At 40.6% G+C, this 20,472-nt stretch overlaps 1 protein-coding gene across 1 annotated transcript in view; it reads right to left on the bottom strand.

Annotated features, from left to right (window-relative positions):
* CDH6 (cadherin 6) overlaps nt 1-11,601 on the bottom strand; it is a 57,718-nt gene extending 46,117 nt beyond the window's left edge. Inside the window, exons 1-2 of the mRNA XM_026043990.1 lie at nt 11,581-11,601; nt 2,780-2,916 (exon numbers count right to left, since the gene is read on the bottom strand). The gene's annotated coding sequence lies outside the window, so the exon portion shown is untranslated. The remainder of the gene's footprint in view (nt 1-2,779; nt 2,917-11,580) is intronic.
* Between the last annotated feature and the right edge of the window lie 8,871 nt (nt 11,602-20,472).

The raw sequence follows: 20,472 nt of genomic DNA, 5'->3' as shown, positions 1-20,472 counted from the left end.
GATTGTTGAAAAGCTAGGCTTTCTGGTTCAAAAATATTGCAAATGGTCCTTGAAATCATTCAAGTTCATCTGTATGGAGTAGAAGAAAGTATTCTGATGTTTATTTTTCATTTACCTTTTGCACAATAGATATTTCTCTTTTGCTGTCTGGGCTTAGGGATAGAACTGATTAGACGTTGACAGGGGATGTAGCTGTAGTTACATTATGACACTAAGGGCTAGCAGGAGGGCACATTGCCTTCCCAGGAGGTATTCAGTTGCTATTGTTATGGGCTGAAAAGCCTGGACTTACCTAAATGGATGCATGATTTTTACCTCAAATTTATGAATTTTACCTTTGATTTGGCCTTGAGACAGGCCAGGTAAATGGGTTAGTGAAATAAATGTGCTTATTTGTCTTCCACATCTCAGAGTTGTTTGGTACTGTTGGACACTGGATATTAAGTGGACAATTTGATTTTCTAAAGGTTACCTGGTGCCAGAGTTTTATACTAAAATGAATATTGGATCTTAAATTGCACAGCTGTATATGTCAACATTTTAATTAATGACTTCTAAAAACAAAGCCCTTCAGCTGGTTCATCTTTATCTGTGAATACTTCTTAGCTACTGCTTCCTAACAGTACTCATAATAAATATCTGCACAGGTACAAATAAATTACGAAAACAATTCCGATTTCTGAAGACTTTAAGAAATTCATCATTAACAAAGCTATACAGGTAGTGCCATAGTGTGGTGTTAATTGTTCTTCTGGGTTTTTTTGGAAAAAAAAAAAGGTAAATTCAGGAAGAAGAAATGACAGTATGCGTCTCAGGTGATGCAGAATGCTTAATGAATGACTTTGGAACGCTTTATAAGTCTGAAGAAACTAAGCTTAGCTTACAGAAACATTCACCAATGTGTAAGAATATTTTTCAAAGACACTTTATTTCCTTTTAGCTCCAAGCAGATCCAAGCTTGGATACACTTCAGATCCAAGCAGATACACTTCATATGATCATATGTTTAATTTTCACTTTGTATTGCACAGATGCTCTTAGGAAAAGGTTTTGTTTGTTTGTTTTGTTTTTAGTAACCTCATCAAAAAACATAAATCTTCCTGAAATAGGTCAAAATTCACTGCAGCATCTATCAGTGTTTGTAAATAGAAACTTGATTTCCAACCAAATCGTAAAGAGAAATTTTTCTTTTTGTTTTCTTTTGTAAACGTTTTGCCCAATACTATTTGGGTCATATTCTATATCAAAGGCCCAATTCATCACTGTATTTTGTGCATCTGTTTTTTTTTTTAAAGGTGTAAATCAGGCAGCAGTTAGCTGCTGAGCTACACTGATGGAATTAAAGTACTTCCAGTGCCTCAGGTTAGCCATTTTTTGGTGAGCATTGTTCATAATGATCAATTGTATAAAATAACCTCAAGTTTCTTACAGTTGCTCTTACTAAATCATTTCCTCTAAAGCAATACCACTTAGCTGTTAGATGGATGGTAGGCAGTGGAACAAGGCTGCTCAAGCAGTATCATTTTACTGGCTCTTCAAGGTAAAATTCAGCCAAAAGTTGACTTCTGGGGAAGGGTTAGAGATCCATTTTTTTTTAACATTAAGAGGAAGAGGGGGATAGGCTCGACTCATTCTGGAGTGGTGCAAGGGAAGGTCTGGAGTTAGCTCCGATTAGCATGCAGGAGGCTCCTGCAGGTGGAGAAACAGCTCTGTCCTGCAGTCCCTGGTTCATGCAAGGCTGTTTGTAGTTAAGACGGGGATGTGCATATGTATAGGTCAGTACCTATATACATACACATTCACAGCCCTAGATGTAATGCTGCAGTACTGCCTCGAGCACCATTATCCGGAGAGGTTGCGTGCCAGCCTTTTAAAGCATCATCCCTGTAAATGCCACTTGCCAGGAAGCGATTATTCCTGCGGGGGGAATTTCTGCACTTGAAGGCAGCTATATTTCACAGCTCTGATGTCATGGGAGAGATTTTATAGTGGCTTATGCTGAAATATAGCTCGTGAGAGTGATATCATAGCTGTGAAATACGGCCTTTTATTTCTTCTCTGCTGAGATGTGTCCAACATGCTGATCGAAGAGCATGATCCTGCAATGTCCTTCCTGCCCTGGTGGTCCTCGTGCAGCAGCAGACCAACTAAGCCCTGGTAGCTCCGTGTGAGCACCAAGAGAGCAGGCACGTTTCACAGAGCTGGGCCTAAGTGGGCAGCAGAGATAAGCAGAGCTCAAGTCCAGGATGGTTTTGCCGTATAGATGCTGAAAACTATTTTTTAATTTAAGTGGAGCTGTGTAAAGTATAGCTGCTGGCACCTTCCACTTGGTGGGCAGGGATGGGGCTAAAATGCCTTTGCTTTCTTGAAATCATACAAAGACAGGCAATGTGGCAAAAGGGTCTCTTTAAACATCCCACTTTTCTCAGGTATCATCCGGTCAGCTGGTGGGGGATCTACCTGCGAATGAACTGAAACGTCAAGAGTGAAAACAATTTTATCATATGACAATCTCAAACAATTGGCTTTAGCTGAATCTGCGCAACTGTGTAGCGGATCGAGGCTGTTCTTGTGACAGCAGAAGGAAACTGCATACCCAAGTTTAAAGAAAATCCCAGTCTAACTTTCCGTATGATGGTTATTAACATAAAAGCAATGTCATTTGCAGCCAAGAAACTGTCTTCATTGTGACAAGTCATAGACTTAAAGTTTATGATCATGCCTCTCTGAAGGATCAAAACCTCAGACAATTACTTAATCACTATAAATATCAACTTACTTCAAAATTATTTCCCCTAGGTGATGGTATTCATAGTCAACCTTTCAATTCACCTTCTCCTTCAGTATGTTGTACGCTGAATGTTAATGCAGTTAATGCCTTAATGCCACCAGTGCGAGAATTCAATGCAAATTCACCTGTATAGTGAGAAATACTTCATTATTTCAACTCCTAGTTAAAGAAGAAATAAGCCTGTTAAAGTCTTTCCTGTTACTCACTGGTTGGGCATGGCTTTCTCTGCTCACACAGGCAGATACCAGGTGCAGCTTCTTGAATGAGAGAGTTACAAAAAGGTTTCATACAAAGAGGTATTGGATACTTAGGGTTCTGGGCTCTGGATGGTGGCAAATTAACTCTGAACTAGTAAAGGCAGTTCCTATTAGAGCTATGAGGGAGAAGATGGAAAACATTTTTTGTCCGTTCCCTTCTGTTCACCTCCCTCCTCAATAGCCTCTGACAAAAATATGCTTTAGAAATGGTTCTACATTTTGGACTTGGGCATCATTTCTTTTTGAATCCCATGTATCCACTTATTTTTCTATATACATTTATGTATCTGACATTATGGGGTGCAGATGATTCAATTTTGAATATCCTCTGAATGCATCAACAACAATCAATGTCTCTAAAATTTCTAACGTGATGTTTTATAATAGACTGTTTATCCCCTCATCACCATTTCATTGTTTGAGAGCTGGGTACAAAGCTTAACACTTTAGGATTAAGGTCCATTAGTGCATTGAAATTAACATTAATTGTATCACAAAAATCAGTAATCTAGTTATTGTGACACTAAGAATGACCGAGCAGGTGAAAATTAATACATGCTAGGGCATAACAATTTACGAAACAGAGCATGGGAAATGTTACTGATATACCCTGGGCGAGTGTAGTTTAACATTCACCTGATATGTATAGATTTTTTTTTCTGATTCATGTGAAACAATGAACAGCATTCATATTCCTTCCCGTGGAGCCTTCTTAGGCTCTTGTTAAAAATAAAAAGGGCAGAGAATTGGTTCTGCTGTTTCATTCAAGTGGTGCTACGCGATGGATGCGCCTCCATATATGCCTCCACTGCTCCAAAATCATGCCTGATTTATGGCCGGAGGAAAGATGCAGACTATTTTCCTGTCTTCATCAACAACTGCATCATATAAAGTGTCTACCACAGCCCGCGGAAGAGAGGAAGGCTCTGCCAGGGAGACTTTAATTTATTTTTTATAGGAGATGAAGGATGGGGGAATGCAATAGAATATTTTGATGCCATGTCTCCTAGATGCTCTTCCCAGGCTCCTGGCCAGCACCCAGGGCGTTTGCCCCACACAAACCCGCAGCAGCAGCAGGGAGCAGTCGGGCAGCCTGAGCACGGGCTCTCCAAAGCCACAAGCCTCCGTGTCCCCAAGCTGGACACATCGGTGCCAGAGCTGCCGTGGGAACAAGCACACGGGGGCTGCCGTCAGGACCATCATGGTCCTGTTGGAGGACCCTCCCTGGACGCAGCACCGGGAAGCGGGAGCACCAGGAAGGTGTCCACACCTTACTGTCACAGCATGAGGAACGAAAAGGGTGAGCAGGTATCACAGCAAAACACTGAGTAAAATGATCAGAGCATAAGATGTGATGTCAAAAGAGGTGTGCTAGGCAAGGCTGTGGTGCTTATTTCCTTGAATTTTACCTTGCTGCAAAGCCATGTGAGAAAAGCCACCTCTGACTCACTGAGAGAACTCAACCCAAGGAGCCAGGACCCCAAGCGGTCCCTGGGTCATGCTCGCAAGCATGAAGGATGCCTCTCTGCTCCTCCAAATGCAAACTGTGGGGAGAAAGTTAAAGACTTGAAGGAAAATCTGCAGGAAACTGCTTTCTTCCCACAGAGAAAAGTTTCAAGTAGCAGTAAGACAGGAAAGAAAGTATTACAGCTATCCTTAAAAATGGAGGCTTCCAAATTTATCATATCCACTTATTTTCAGTGTCATATTCTTAGAGCCATATGTATCATATTGATACATTTTGATATGTAATACAGAATTTCTTGCTGGATCTTTTCAGTAATAACAAAGTTTCATTTACTCAGAAGCTGTAACAGTGCAGACTTGCCTGTAATTGACTTGGACTTAAAAGGCAGTTGTTGAGTTTGAGCTTACTTTACAATTATGTCTCTCTTGTGACCAGTCAGATCTGAAAGTCTCCATCTAATAATCTTCTCAAATATGAATTAGCTTTTACAGCTCTGAAATCGAATTGCCCTTTTTCCCTTATTCTCCATGAGACATTCCTTTGTAAATACCAGCCATAAATACAAAAAATGCCAATTTCTTTAAAGATAGCTGATGAAATTATAATCTTCTGATGTTCGCCTTTTTTTTTTTTTTTTTTTTTTCCTTTGGATATCTTTGTTATTTAAACCCATATGCTCTAGTGATCATTTTTGTAAATACACCTCTGAAATCGCAAATCAGAAGAGGGCCAAGAGAGAATTCAAACTTAAAGATTTGTGGTTTTATACTAGAGGCACTTTCTGAAGACATCAAGCACACAATGTAATTGCAGCCAGCAGTGGTTGATTATAGTGTCTTTCAAAGTCATTTTTTTTTATTCAGTTCTCTCAGCAGGAAAGAAAGAGCACAGAACTATAAAAAAAACCCTGCATGCAGCAGAAATGTTAAGATAACTACTACCTCCATCCTGCATTGGGATCTATTAGGATGGCCCTTATGAACAGTGCTGTTGCCTTAACCCTCATGGACCTGAACACACACAAACACAAGTCTTCACAGAAGCACATACTGACAGATGAGGGAACACGAGAAATATATCTTTTTATTGAGTGATGATGGCAAAGGATGACTGTCTGACTCTATAGGATTATTCAGCAGCTAGTGAGTGGACTGATGGTTTGGCTTCTCTGCTCCTACACGTTTTGATTTCTTTCACTTGTCATTTGAAAGCAGCCTTCCTGACATTTTTGTTTGCTTGTTTGAGCTGCCCCTCTAAGTGTCTGTATTTAGCAAAACTGGAAGTATATCTTTTATTCATGGTGAGTAATGATTTAAAAACATAAGGCAAAGAAAGGGCAGAGAAAAGGAAATCTTGTATCCATCGTATGGTGGCATTAAGTGGCTTATTTATGGTCTTACAAAAACGCCTGTGTCACGGCTTAAATTTCCTGCATCCAGCATATTAACCACACAGTTATTTTTCATCCTTGGGGATAGTGAGATCAATCACTACGCATTAATCACCACGGTTAACCTTTGTGGCACTGGGCAGGGTACGGATGGGCCATACGGCAGCAGGAACATCTGGGAAAGGATCTAGTGCTCCCTGAGCATGCGGGCGAGGGCAGTGACTCCAGCAACCTTACATAGGTGTCACAGGCTCTTCCCATTCCCTAAGAACAGCCACATGGAGAGGTGCAGAGAAGGATGGACACTTGCAGGAGTTGGGCTTTTAGCTTGCTTTAACTCGTGCCATTGAGGTGCAGGACAGACCTCCATGGTATTTCACTGTCCCCGCTTTTGCACTGTCATTCTGCTAATATTGTGCTGTAATCTAAAAAAAGTGACTAGCAGGTAGTGCAGAAGAATACTGTAAATTACATTATCTTGTTCTTTGAGGAGAGGACTAAAACACTTAAGAAATGAACTGCATTTGCCAGTTAAACAAATCAGTAACACTCCTACAACTGGGCATATCTGGTACATGAGTCGTTTATTCCTAATCAATACCTTGTATGTAGGGAGTAGCAGATGTGGACCAAATGGAAACCAATTCAATTTGCAAAGGGTTTGTAGCAGCACCAAAAATAGCCCCAAAGCTATAAAAATGCAGCAGAAAAACCTCATTGCAGTACTTGGTGGAAGTTTTGCAGTTTCGCCATCCGCTTGAGAAAGTTACTGTTGTTTTCAGATACGTGATAAGCAACCACACTGGCATATGTTTTTAAAAGGCTGAGTTCTTGTGTTTCCAAAATGACAGAAAGATAGGGAACTAGGGTTCTGGAAAGCAGGGGTATCATCAAAGCAAACATAGGTCTACCTCATGCATCAAAATTTGATGTCTGAGAAGGAGACTAGCCTTCTTAAGGCTCCTTCACAGGATGACAGCAAGTGCCTAAGGCATTTTGTCTCTTCCCTGATAGTTTTTCAGATAGTTTTTCAGATAGTTTTTCAGATAGTTTGAAAACCTCTTCCTCTCTTTCTCTGTAGGCTGCTGTAGGATACTGAATACTCTGAAAGACAGGCTTTAGAAGTGGGCACTCACTTTTGAGGCTGTATTTCTTTCTTTCTAGCAGAGCTATCTTCTTAGAAAGATTTAATTCTAAGAAAGGTTGGGATGCCAACACCCCAAAATCTCCAGTAACAAAACTATTCAAAACCTTTAGATACTTCAAAAAACAAAAGCATGGACAGTTTTCTCATGAAAATTGGCTTCTCCTTAATGCTGGCAAGACTTCATAGTTTCTTTTTTTTCCATCAACAGTCAGCCAGGAGTTTTTTGGGCACTTGCCTCCATGTCATCCATGAAGAGTCATCCTCAATCTCCCGGGAATGCGACAGAGCTATAAACAACAGCCCCTTTCCATGCTGATCAAAAATGACCAACTGGATTTTGCAAAACCGAGGTAGTCAAGGTACGCTCCAAACGCAAGAGAAAAATCTGGGTTTGCTGTTGTTTTAAGTGGCACTGCAGTTCTCCCTGAATTATTGCAGTGTGAAAATGAAAGCAGAGGCTTTACTGCCATATGCATAGACAGGAATAAAACAAAGCAGGAGGTAGAATTTTTTTTCAACAGGCACCAGCTTGTCTTCCTAAGACTGACTGATTTTGACAGTAATAATTAGGCAGTTCACTAACAAGCAGACCCAAACAGAAGAATTTCTTTGACAGGAATATTTTGGTTGTGCTTTGGGCAGTGTATTTCATTGTCAGCTATGATATTAATTGCTGAAATAAATCCTGATTTATTTCACATACAGGAAGCCCACAGATAGAGATAACAAAATTGTTAAAGAAGGAGTATAATTGAGGACAAAGAGGTAAACAGAGTTTACCTATTTCTAATTTAGCCATATTAGAGTTTATGCACTTTCTTTACATACAAAAAAAAGAAAAAGATGTTGTGCTTTTTTTCTTATTTTTATTTACCACTGCAAGTTCACATTGCTAAGAGAGCCACATCCTACACGTGACTACTGCTCTGCCTTTTTTTAGTGACCCTGTTTTTTTTTTTTTTCTGGCAGTCTTTTGCATTTCTGCCTTATAAGGACTCCTTTCCTTTCTGCCCCCATTCCCAGCGGTACCTCATTTCATCTTTGATAGAGCAAAGCACTTGCCTCTCTTAAGTAGTTTTCCATTTAGCAGCTGCTGTTTGCTTCTTTCTCTCTGCTAGAGGCTCTGCGCTCACTGTATTTTTCTTTCCTTCGTGACAGAAACATATGGTAATTACCCATGAAGTTAGGTGAAAACAAGAGGTAGATGGGACATAATGTATTGAACTCGGGGAGGATAGAAATAGCTAAACTTTGGCTTTGTGCTTGATCATCAAGGACTTTCTCATTTCTCATGGACTTTCATGGTCATTTACCACCACGGAATCGATGCAGGCTGCTACCAAATCAGAATCGCCTGTAACGCTGGGCTTATTGTGGGCAAGTGAACTCCATTTGTGCAAATGCACTCCAACAGGAGCAATCAAGTGGAAAAGAGAGGAATGCCCATTAAAACACATTTCATTACAAATGGACTATTAGGAGAATTGTAGATTAGTAGGTCATGTCTCTCTTTTTGATGAGACAGTCTCCTGTTTCTTTGATCCTGATAGTAAATGTCTGTACTAGAAGGTTATGGCTTTTTTAAAAGCCTCTTAATGCTACTGCTATTAATTGCACAGGTTAAGAAACCATAGCAAAAAAACAGGAGAGCTAATGTGCTCCCAGGAGCACAGGAGAGCTTATGGCCTCCCTTAACTGACCTTTTGATAGTGCATAGCATTTTTTAAGGGTCTACAAGATCCTACGTGTCTTCTTAGGCAGGAACGGTCCAGAGTGGAAATACCGACAGCAAGTCCTCTTGGGCTCACCTAGCATTAAGAAGCTGCAGCACTGAGAAGGCTTGAACCATTTCTGAGGCTTCAGAGCTGCGAGGTCTGGATAAGGGCTCTCAAAATGGGCACCTGTTCATCCAGGGTAATAAATACCATGCCATTACGGCATGGATGTCATAGTGGACTTGCCACTAGGACATTCTTGTCTTTCCAAGATCATCTTCATTCATCATACAGCTACAGCCACCGTACAGCCCAAAACACCTACATGTCAGTACCACCCTGTATGGGAAATCTGCCTACGGTTTCAGGTGAGGCAATAAACCTCTCCATTTCTGAGTGTAATTCCAGCAATCAGGAATCCTCAGCTAACAGGTTGTGTAAACAGTGAGTGATGATGCATCTGAAGCTCTTTGAGTTTCTTGAATAGGACACATGCATACTTGCTTTTCAAATTACTAATATGAGAGGTGGTTTTCTTCTTAGAAAGGGGCCTTTAAATATGTTTTTGTTAGTAACCTTATGTTTCTTATGATGTGAAAATGTATAAAAAGAACATTTATTGTTATTGAATAGCTTTTAAAGTATTTAATAATGCCACTTGTGCCACTAGTTCTTCAGAAAGCTTTAATGAGTTCTTTAATTCGGTAAATTGAGTAAATATGAATCGAGTGATTTCTTGCTTTCTTTTACATACAGTTCTGTGTGTACATACATCACTATCAAAGACTATACACATGACTAGCTTCTCTGCATGTGTTATTGAAGGCAGCTCCTCTAGCTATTGAAATGAGTGATCAAGTTCCTTGCAGTGTTAGGCAATCAGATCCTCAAAAGCTTGTTGTTTCTAAGCAGTAAAAAAAACTGGGAAAAATTCTGCACCAACTTAGAAGAGCAGATATTCATAGTATTGTTCTTTGCAACTGTATGTACAATCTTTTTGGAATATAAAAGCAGTTAATATTTTCTTTTTTAATTCTCTTCCCACTGGACTTTTTGCTACTGCTTTCCAGAGAAGGAAGAGGGGAATGACTCTGCAACTCCTAAATACTTCATTAATGCTAAATAACTACTTATCATCATATGCAGCAAATTCAGGATTAAAAACTTCCAGGAGAGCTCCGCTCTTACTTTTCAGACAACTGAAGATGCTAGCCCTACATCTTCAAAATGCATGATGCAAATTGTTGTTTTCTATTCAAGATTCAGTGTAATGTTAGTCTGTGCAAAATCACTGGAAATTGGAAAATCATAATTTTTTGCTCACTGGAGTTACGGTTTTGATTCTGAGTTAATTCCATGGAATAGCCGGAACTGGTAGACAAGAGTGAGTCAAAAAGAAAAGAGGGGAAAAAAAAGAAAAATAAGTGAAGCAGTTTGGGAGAAGCACAATGAAAAGAAAGCATATCTGCATAATTTGTGCTTTCATGTCTGTAAACAGTTGTTTCTCTTTTTTAAAAAAACAAGGGGATGCTATTCGGGAAAAGACAGACTTCCTTTTATTTCAGAAATTCTTTGTTGGCTAGAGAGAGGTTCACTATGACATGCCAGTTTATGTGCCTATCCATTAACATAAATCTCAATCAAACCAAAAATGAATCCATACTAAAATGTAAAACTTTCAGGTAACTGTGGTTAGACTAGCAGGTGCAGACAGCACTCAGAAAGCTCATTACAATTAACACTGAAACTGGACCAACCCAGGTCAATACAATCCAACATCATCTCTGACATTTTACCTTAGATATAGGCAAAATATGTTCTTAGATATGCTCTTTACCTTAGATACAGACAAGTCTCGTTAGTTACTAGAAAGACTACTCTATATGTTTTCAGCTTTGGATCAAGAAAATATTACATTCTCTGGTGCTTGTCTTACACAGAACACTAAAATGGAAGAACCAACTTAGACTTTATTGAAACTGATAAAAAATTTGTCTCATTACAGCCAGAGAGTCATGTTCATTTTTTTAAAAAAGTTTTTCTTAGTTTGCCAATGGATTCTTTCAATAATCTTCTTATTGTTAAAATTCGTGTTAGCCTGATTTTTTATGACTACAGATGGAGACACTGGGGCTTAAGTATCAAGTGAAATGGCGAAATATTTACGGACTGCCTTTAGCATTAAACCCATGCCTGTGCAACAAAACATACATCTAACCAAGTCCCAGACATTCCTTAATATGCACTTATGTGCACTCTTAATATATTCCCAATATAGCCCCAAATCTTAAATATTGCATGCATTTTTAGTGCATTATGATGGTCATCAATGTAAGCTGCATACTTCTGCAGAGATAAAAGCCTCTTTCCTGTCAAGGTCACTTTGCTTTGATCCTAAAATCCTCCCACTTTGTGCTTTCCCTTTTCACCTCTAATTAGGGGCAAACTGATAAGGGTGAAAATTGCCAGGGGCCCTCCAGGCAAATGTGAACATTCATTTACCTGGCTGAAATACCTACATTGCCTCAGTTAACAAGGTATCTTAGTAATGTTTATTGCAACTATCCTCAGAGTCCTTTGGTGAAAACGGCAAAACTACCCTTCCTATTCCTTCTGGCAACAGAATGAATCCAAAGACCAAACCTTTAAAGGCATTTAGACACCTAACTTATTACTTCAATCAGGTCAATGGAATTTAAGCCCTCTATTTCATGATGTTTTAGTAATAATTAAAACCAGGAGATACTCCTGGCCACCTAAATAGTTCAGGAATCATTAAAAAAACAAACATGAATCAACTCATAAAACATACCTCCATACATATATATCTTTTTCAAAGTTCTGCAGTATTTCATATATTTATTCAGCTCTTTGTTCTTAAGGATCACTTCCTGAATAACTGATATTTCCTGGTATATTTGTCACCTCCTGGAAGAAGAAGACAGTTTCAAAAAAAAAAAAAAAAAAAAAAAAAAAAAAAAAAAAAAAAAAAAAAAAAAAAAAAAAAAAAAAAAAAAAAAAAAAAACCCAAACAAAATTACATCAGCAGCTTGTTAGCTCCATCACCTGTGTAATTATGTTGAATGAAATATTGAAATTCTTTTTAATTACATCACCAAGACATGTTATCTCTTTTAGACCAGAAACTAAATTTTCAGTCTACTTTAAGGCCTCTGCAACTTAGTGACAACGCAAGTGTTAGGTACAAGCAGGAACCCTGAGGTTCCCAGCCTCTGCTTCCCCATAATCTCTAACCAATACCCTTTCTCCTGATTTACTGCAGCTTATTTTAAACTCTAGGTTATAGGCAAACTCATTTTCAAGCATGGGCACTCACAAAGAAATAAGGATTATCCCAGATTCAGGCTGTCTGTGAAAAAATATGATATTTCATTACATGGGCAATGTAAGATTTACGATTTTAGCTTTTCATTCCTTTCTGTTTATAAATGCTTGAAGTTTGTCGACAGCGTGATATATTGTCATTTAGTAACTACTCCAGGAGTGGAACTTACATATGTATGCATATAGATATAGATATATGTACCTCTAAGCTGAAACCTTGATTTTAGTGCCGAAAAGCTGAAGAATTTCCCTGACATTAGCACCCAGAATAGGATGGAGGCTTTAAAAGGACAAGTCACTGTTGCTTGAAATGAAAGCCTGACTCTGTGAGATGTGAATAGAGCTGAGCAAGTCCATCTCGAAAGAAAAACTCACATTTTAGGAATCACTTCGACTGCAGTCTCCAGAGTTTTAGTGCCAAAATGTTTATGGAAGGTGCAAATATTACACATGCTTATTTGGAAGAAAATGCATGGGCATCAGCAGAGTGAAAACAGCTCTTGTGCCACTGCTAGCAGCAGACTGCAGATTCTGTATTAACCATTTCAGGTCTGGTCTGGCCTTGAGCTTATTTTAGCTCAACCCATAATTGCCCAACAGGTGATTAATGTCTAACTTGCGTTTTTTGCATTAACTTAGTTTTGTGTCATTGCATAATTTTACCCCAGAGAAAATACACCATAACATGGCAAGGATTTAACAAATCCTAACTAATCTTTGTGTAACTAAAATTAAATTCAACTAAATTTGTGTAACTCAACTAAATTAAATAATAATAAAAAAGTAGAGTTAGCAGAAAACTGTTTGAAGACATGTGAAAATAAGCTGGAGCACACGCAAGATGGAAGAGGAAGGAAGTCATACCATTAGCAGCATAATTCTACTGGGGAAGGTCTTGGGATGCTAAAAATTTGCTGTTACTGCTCATAAGAAAGGTGAGGTAAACACCAGGAGGTGGATGACCATCAGAATCAATTGTATTGAGAATTGACAATAATGAGATAACTCAGAGTGTAAACATTAGTACTGTTGTAACTAGACTAAGAGTAGCTGTTTGTTCCATTAGCTGCTTCATTTTGATCTTCATTTTGCCCCTGTTCTCAGCAGTTTTACACCATGGGCATGAACTCCATACCAACACCAACAGGGACAATTCCTTAGACAGGGCTGACGCAAGCCCAGCACTACATCGCTCAGGTGCAACCCCTGAGTTAGAGGCTGGAGGGGAACATGGGTCAGGGGGATTTTAAACATCCTCAGCTGCTGGTGCTCTCTGGGGCTTGAGGTGGCTGATCACACGGCTCAAACAACCCCATGGTCATTGCAGGATGTTGTGATGCTTAGTCTTTGCCTCCTCAAAGGTCTGTAGTGCTGCAGGGGGTAACCTGAGACTGGCATGTGCCTTGTGCTGGTGCAGAGGTGAGCAAAGCCGAGTGCAAAGCTCAGCTCCTGTGTAAATGGAGAGGTATGGGGGAATGTGTCCACCTGGGCTGGGGTTCTTGAGATCTTTTAATGACAGTACAGAGCCTTCAGGGCTCCCTAGGGATTCCCTGTAAAGGAAAATGAGCTGTCCTCAAGATAAAACGATGCCTGGCCTGTCTTGCTTAGTGATCCCTTCCCAAATAGGGCATGTTTAACTAAGCCTAACACTTGGGTTCATTAATAGTAGAATATCCCTTCTCTGCACCCTCAGCATAAGACTCCATTTTTTTCCTCAGGAGCTGCATTTTTTATACATAGTTATGGTCAGGAAAAGTCCACAGACAGTGACCCCCTACAGAATATACATGTCTGGTTAATGTTAATTTGTTTCTGCATTTGCTACAAGACCCTGCAGTGATCTGGATGAGCATTTGCAGTAAACTGAGAATGAAATAAGATGCCCTAGAAAGTATAGGCTGGCATAAAACATTTAAAAATAGAAAAAATCATTACAAAATGCAGAGATTTCTATTTGTTTTCCAGAGTGCTTTATCAGGTTATTTATTTATTTATTTTTTATTGTGGCTGTTTGGTGAGTGGGATGAGATGAATAAACTTTTTTGATGTGGTGGGATGTAAGTAAGGCTTGTGGCAGGGAGAGAAAGAGAGATTAATGGTCAGCTGGTTGGTTGCACTGTCAGCTTCTACAGGTTTGCTTCATCACTTTTTAAATGTGCCTTTTCTTTCCCTGGGTATGTGTTAAAGTAATACCTGTAGTTCTGGGTGTGGAAGGAAAGATGCTAAAATTAGAAAAAGAGAATGGATTTTAATGATGAATTTTTCTTTTGCCTTTGTACTTGCACGTGTCATGATTAGCTTTGTTGTTGTTGTTGTTCTCCTGAATTATTTTTAGTTGCTTTTAAAAACTATTGCATCCTATTTTCATTTCATTCTTACAAGAAAAAACACTAGGTGGTGGCAGTAGGGCAAAATCTATAAATTGTTTTAGACAAGGAAAAAGACTCTGAACAATTTTTCAAAACCATTTTTTTTGCTTGCTTTTATTTATAGGCTTGCTGTCCAACTCCACCCCCCAACTCACCTCTGTACCAAAAACACATTAAGTCTTAATGAGAAAATCTTTAGGGTTAGATCATAACAAATAAATAGCTGTTTACCCACGAGTTCTTTCTGTTGTTTCTCATTTTTGTGTGTGTGTTGCAGTGTTTCTGAGTTTTGATAAGATCAAGGGAGTCTGGCTTTGTAGTTCCCTACTGGGTCACAGGCTCTATGCACATTTTTCAAGTTCAACCTTCCACCTAGGAGATGTCCTGGCTCTCAAAGAGGCATAAAAGAAACATCCCAAGCCAATGAATGCTGCAGATGTGTTCAATAAAAGAAGAGCTGTAACTACACAAATTACCTTTGCTAAGCTGCAGGGTGCTGCTGCGCTCCTGAAATGAGTTTCTCCCTGCCACACTTTTCATTCTCTGCTGCTTGTGAATGAATACAAATTAAGGACAAGTCCCTGAAAGAGGTTACAGACCTATACAAATATCCCACAAGAGAACGGGGCTGTTTGTATAGATTATTTTTTTACATTGCAGGGAGTTTTAAGAATAAAGGGAGGCTACCTTTTTAGAAACCTGCATGTGTAGCAGAGGAAGAGATTCAGCACAGCTGACTGGCAATTTCATTGCACAACTTGCAGTAGTTGATATTTTCATTAAAGTCTCAGTTCTCAAAGACAGGTGACAATCTCTGTTTTCATTTAGGAAAATGTGTTTCTAGTTTGATGTTTGGCAGACAAAATTTGAAAATATAACCTGCATCTCAAGAGCTAGAACACTTTGAAAAACAGTCTGCATTTAGTGTATTTTCTCATTATTTAAGGGAAAACATTGTCTGACTCTTACAGAGATTGATTCACTTCATCTTTTGGCTTCAAGCTGAAACTTGTCACATGAAACAAAGGAGTCACTCATTGACTAAAACAAATGTTTTAGGATTAAAAGGCAAAACGTGCATTGCACAGACTCTCCCTGATGCACCTGACCTGAGGAGCCCAGTGCTGGCCGTTCGTAGCCTATTTTCCCCTTGTTGTTCCTGTTCTCCCACACCTTCAACAGCAGCATCCTCAGCTCAGTAGTGCTTTAAAAATCCATGTCCTTCTCTGACAGGAGCAGAGGAACTGGTAGTAGTTTGGTTTTGTAGGTGTGAGAGTAGTATGTTCTTCCCTACTTACAGCCCTATTTTATTTCCCCAGCAACTACTTTATAGTCTCCCAGGCTGCAGAACTCTGGGAAATGAGGCCAGGAGTTTACCTACGTTAGGGGATATTTTCTGCCTTTTTTTTTTCTTCTCTTGTTTGTGAATTTACTATGCACAATCAATTTTAAATTACTAAAAAAAAAAAAAAGGAGTTGACATGAAAGATTTTCAGAAACTATAGTAGAATATGGCCTTAAACAAACAAACAAACAAAACCAAAAGAAAGCAAACAAAACAGCATTTTGACTTCAGGCCAACAACCTGAAGAATGAATGGAAGAAAATTTCTCTTAAAATGTTTAACATTACTATACTGGATTACAAATAATTAAACATGTCTGTTTATTTTAAAAAAGACATTGATGTCAAGTGTAGCTCTGTAGCTTTTGTGCTTGTTTGTTACTACTGAATAATACCCTATTAAAAGATTCCTACTGTTTAGAAAATTGTACTTTACTCCTTATTGGGTTTTTCCTTTTTCTTATATATGCTTGAATTCAGAGAACTTCTTGCATGGTTATCCAGAAGAGTAGGGTGGGATCCAGTTCCAATTAGCAACTGTTGCTTTCTCTTTCTTCTGCTACTTCATGATGTGTCTCACATTGAGCATACAAAGATGACCATGGACTAACCTATTTTATTGTAACAAATCCTTGGTGTTTGCATCCAATTTTATGGATAATCTGCTGTGGCATTAGCTGACAAGGTAGGTAATTCAATACCTTTTTTTTTTTCCCCCAAAATGTGTTTGATAACAGTCTCTACTTACATAATCAGCAGAGTTTTGGGAACAAGCTTTATTAATCTGTCCTCTTTTAGAGGGATGAGTACATCAGGAAAAAAAAAAGAGAGAGAAATGAATGCAGTGAGAGTGGTTATTATGTGGGATTTTTAATGGATTAGTGACACATGAGGGACAAAGAAGGTTGAGAACTGCAAAAGCAACTTTCATATTATGGAGGTGGCATTTGTCCAATCACTGAAATAAAATACTCGGTAGGATCGGTTTAGGAAGTCTGGTCTGAAGAACTCAGGCCCTGAAGCTGCATTTTTAGAGCCTTTGAACTTCTTCCTCAGCCGCCAGTTGACTGCAGAGGTGCCAGAATTCCCCAGGCACCTACATTCCTGCCATCAAATCCCTCCAGGTGCCCATACCTCTAATGAGAAGGGGCAAAATTACCCAAATCTGTTGCAGTAGGCAGCAGTGTGGCAGCTAAAGCTCGACATGGCTCACGAGCTAGACCCTCCTTTTCCCATTTCACCCCAGGAGCCTCAGCTGGGACATCCGCCAGCTTGGAATAGCAATCCCAACCCAGTTGCTGCTTCCAGCCTCTGTGCTTTGGTGGGGTTTCCTGAGTGGGATCCTTTCCAGTTTGCACTGCCTGAGTGCACTGCATACTGGAATATGTGTAGCAGAGATTAGCACCAGGATGGTCCACCTGACTGCCCTAACCACTAGCCCTAAGCCTCCTTCCTTTGGCCCAGTAGCAGAGGGAATGTTTTGGCTCAAGCCCTCTCTCCTCTGGCTATGATCCTTTTTGCTGCTTCTGTCTAAGTGGAGAGAGCACAAAGTGCATCGTGGCACTTCCTGGCACAGCTAAATGGGTTCAGATGGGGCAGCGAGGTCTTGTCCACATGTCCTCTTCCAGCCACAGCTATGTTAGCTCAATAGTCTTTCTGCCACCAGATCTTTGTCTCTGCACCCTGCCAGAGATGAAGTTGTCACCTCCTAACCCATTTCAGTCAAAACGAGCTCATTTGAACTTGCAGATCTCCAGCTAACCTACTTAGTCTTGACACGACACAGCTGGGGAACTTTCCCAGGCAGAATGCACGTGGGAAGAGAGGTATCCCCTCCCTTAGTGCTGTGCAGCAGGAAGGGGGTGAAGGGACAAGGCTGTGGCTGGGTAGGGAGAGCAGGGCTGATGAGGCTTCTGTGTGGAACAGATGAAAGGGCTGAGCTGTGTCTGAGTGGCTGTGCTTGCTTCTGTTCCCTGGCCCGGTCTGCAAGCTGCCAATTTAGCTATTAAGGTCTAATAAAAAAAATGGAAAGCTCAATTATAAAAGATTAAATGTTGCATTAAGGTTAATAGAGCAGCCTGAATAAACAAATAAGTCGTTGTATTTCATCTCCCAGTTACCAAATTACAGGTTTGTCAAATGTGTGATTCTACCCTTTCTTACCCTCTTTCCATGAGTATGTGTGTGTTTTTTTTTCTATCAGCTTTTGTTTGCAATGCAGTTGATTTAAATATAATCTGTCTTCTCTTTGAAGATAACAAAGTATAACTAAGCTTAGCAACAGTGCTTTGGCTAAAATATCTCCTCTCCTCTTATCCCTCAAACTACATCTTTTGCTTCAGTCATGCAGAAATGGATGAAATGGGAATCAGGCTTGGGGATTTAATCACGGTGCCAAGAGGCATGGAGGGGGAGCCCTGGGGATTCGGCACCCTCTTGTAGCTGTGTGCTGTTGACACTAGGAAAACCTGAGATGAATGTATTTGATCGAGCAGAGCCTGCACATTATCTCCATAAAAATCCCCATTGTTTCCGGTTTCCCTGTGTATTCTACACTTGTGCATTTCTCCTGGAGGATCTTAAAAGCACTGAGCAGAGCCTTGCAACACTCCTTTAAGCTAAGTGCTATCCATATTTAAAAATGAGGGGGAAGGAAGACAAAGGAAGGAGCATGCCAAGAGGCTTTTGATTAGTGCCAAGAGGGACCCAGAAAAATGCTTTTGTGAGTTAACTTAGCGGGAATTAGGCACCTGCTTGGCTTCTGTGCATCCCAGCAAGGCACCCAGCTCCCTTGGGTGAACTCCCTTGGAGGAACTCCCTCCGCAGGCCTGTCGAGGTGACGCCCTGTTGTGGCAGACCTCACAGAGCAGAGTATGTGCGGCCCGAGCCAAGGGGGATTAACGCGGAGCGTTTCTGCCCCTTGTTGAGGGAAATGGGATCTGGGGATGCACAAAAGGCCGGCCGCGCAGCTTGGGGGCGGAGGCCTGCGAGGGCCATGTCCCTGCCCGGCTAAGCGTGCTCCAGCGGGAGACGCTCCGCGCGTTCCAGCAGCGGCTCCACGCTCGCTCTTCACCTGCTGCTGAGAGCGGCCCTGCCTGGATAGCCCCCAAATCCTGACCTGCCCAGGGTGACTTGTGCACGCCGAGCCGTAGCAGAGCAGGGAATAAAACCCAGCTCATTTCACGCTAGCGTGGAGACCTTGCTTCCCGCTGGCATAGCCGGTGGCAGGACAGGGAAGAAGCAGGAGCAGTGAGGGCTGGGAGACGAGGGGAGAGGGAGAGGGAGAGGGAGAGGGAGAGGAGAGGCCCTTGAAGTATTGAGACATCTGGTGGCTCCTTTGTGGCAGAGAGTTTAGAAATGCTCACTGTTCGCAATGCAAGGGCTTTTATTTTCTCTTTCTGTTCCCCTGATCTCTGTGATTACATGCAGCTTCTATAAGTTTTTTAATTAGAGGGCAGATTTTGAGATTTAATTGTCCTTTTGAAAACAAAGCATCTCCTTCCCCTGGAACCTCACGATATGAGAAATCCATGCTTACAGACANAAAAAAAAAAAAAAAAAAAAAAAAAAAAAAAAAAAAAAAAAAAAAAAAAAAAAAAAAAAAAAAAGGTTAACTCATGGACAACACAGAATAATGTAGGAATTCAATGGGATGTGACCTACTGCAAGCCTTGAGCACACCTCTTTTGCTATTCCAATATAAGTAAGACACTGACGGAGCTTTTCAGCCTTCTTCGCGTGTTTCCCAGTGTGCTGCAAAACCAACTCGGCCCCCCAAATTTATCTGATCATCAGGCAAAGCAAAGCGGGCCATGAGCAACAGCAGCCACGAGCTCTACTGCTGTTGATACAGCAAATGCTGTGTAACCTGCTGGAGCGCTGTCGAAGCAGGGCTGCGTGCTGAAGTGCGCTTGCTTGCCCAGGTGTGAGTATCTGTCTTGCCTCCCTCTGTTTACATGGATGCTTTTGTTTCCTGTGTTTATACAAGCCTGTTCTAAGGGCTGGCACATCTCATCTTTGAAGCTGTGAATGCCTCCAATTCCAGGCAGACCCGCTGCCAGCAATCCGCAGCTGTACGCAGCCAGAGCAAGTGAATAAAACAAGTGTGGCTGGAAGGAAAGCAGTGCTGCTTTGCTCTTGTATGAGCTGTTTTTATTCTGCTAGCCCTGTTGAAAGACCCAATTTAGCAGAGCACTTAACTTTCAAACTGCATAGTTCTGCTGAAGCCTGCTAGCAGATAAAGATGTACTTGACCACTTTGCTGAATCGAGGCCTAAGAAATAGAGCATAACGGGGAAAATGTTGATCGTTATCTAAGAAATTGTGGGCTGGCACCATGCTGGTAGAAGCACATTTTCAGTGCACATAAAAACAGTAGGGATTGCAGGTGAGAAATAGATTTCTGCATCTCCTCTTTCACCCATTGAAATGAATGGCTTTGTGTTTCCAGCAAGTTTATTTCACTTATAAACAAGTGAGTTTGGTAATGAAGAACGTGAACGAACTCTTCTGATTGTTCTGCTAATTCAGAGTAGCCTTAGCTTTTCTCCATCTCCATCTCTCATCTGCAAGTGATGGAGGGCTCCATGTGGGAAGCAGCTTTGTGCTGAGACTGGAGCATTATTCTTCTGCAAATGGCAAGGAGA

The sequence above is a fragment of the Nothoprocta perdicaria genome, unplaced genomic scaffold, assembly GCF_003342845.1.
Source record: "Nothoprocta perdicaria isolate Ctin4 unplaced genomic scaffold, notPer1 scaffold_344, whole genome shotgun sequence".
In the NCBI taxonomy this organism is placed as follows: domain Eukaryota; kingdom Metazoa; phylum Chordata; class Aves; order Tinamiformes; family Tinamidae; genus Nothoprocta; species Nothoprocta perdicaria.
This window is presented reverse-complemented; position numbering and strand designations above follow the sequence as displayed.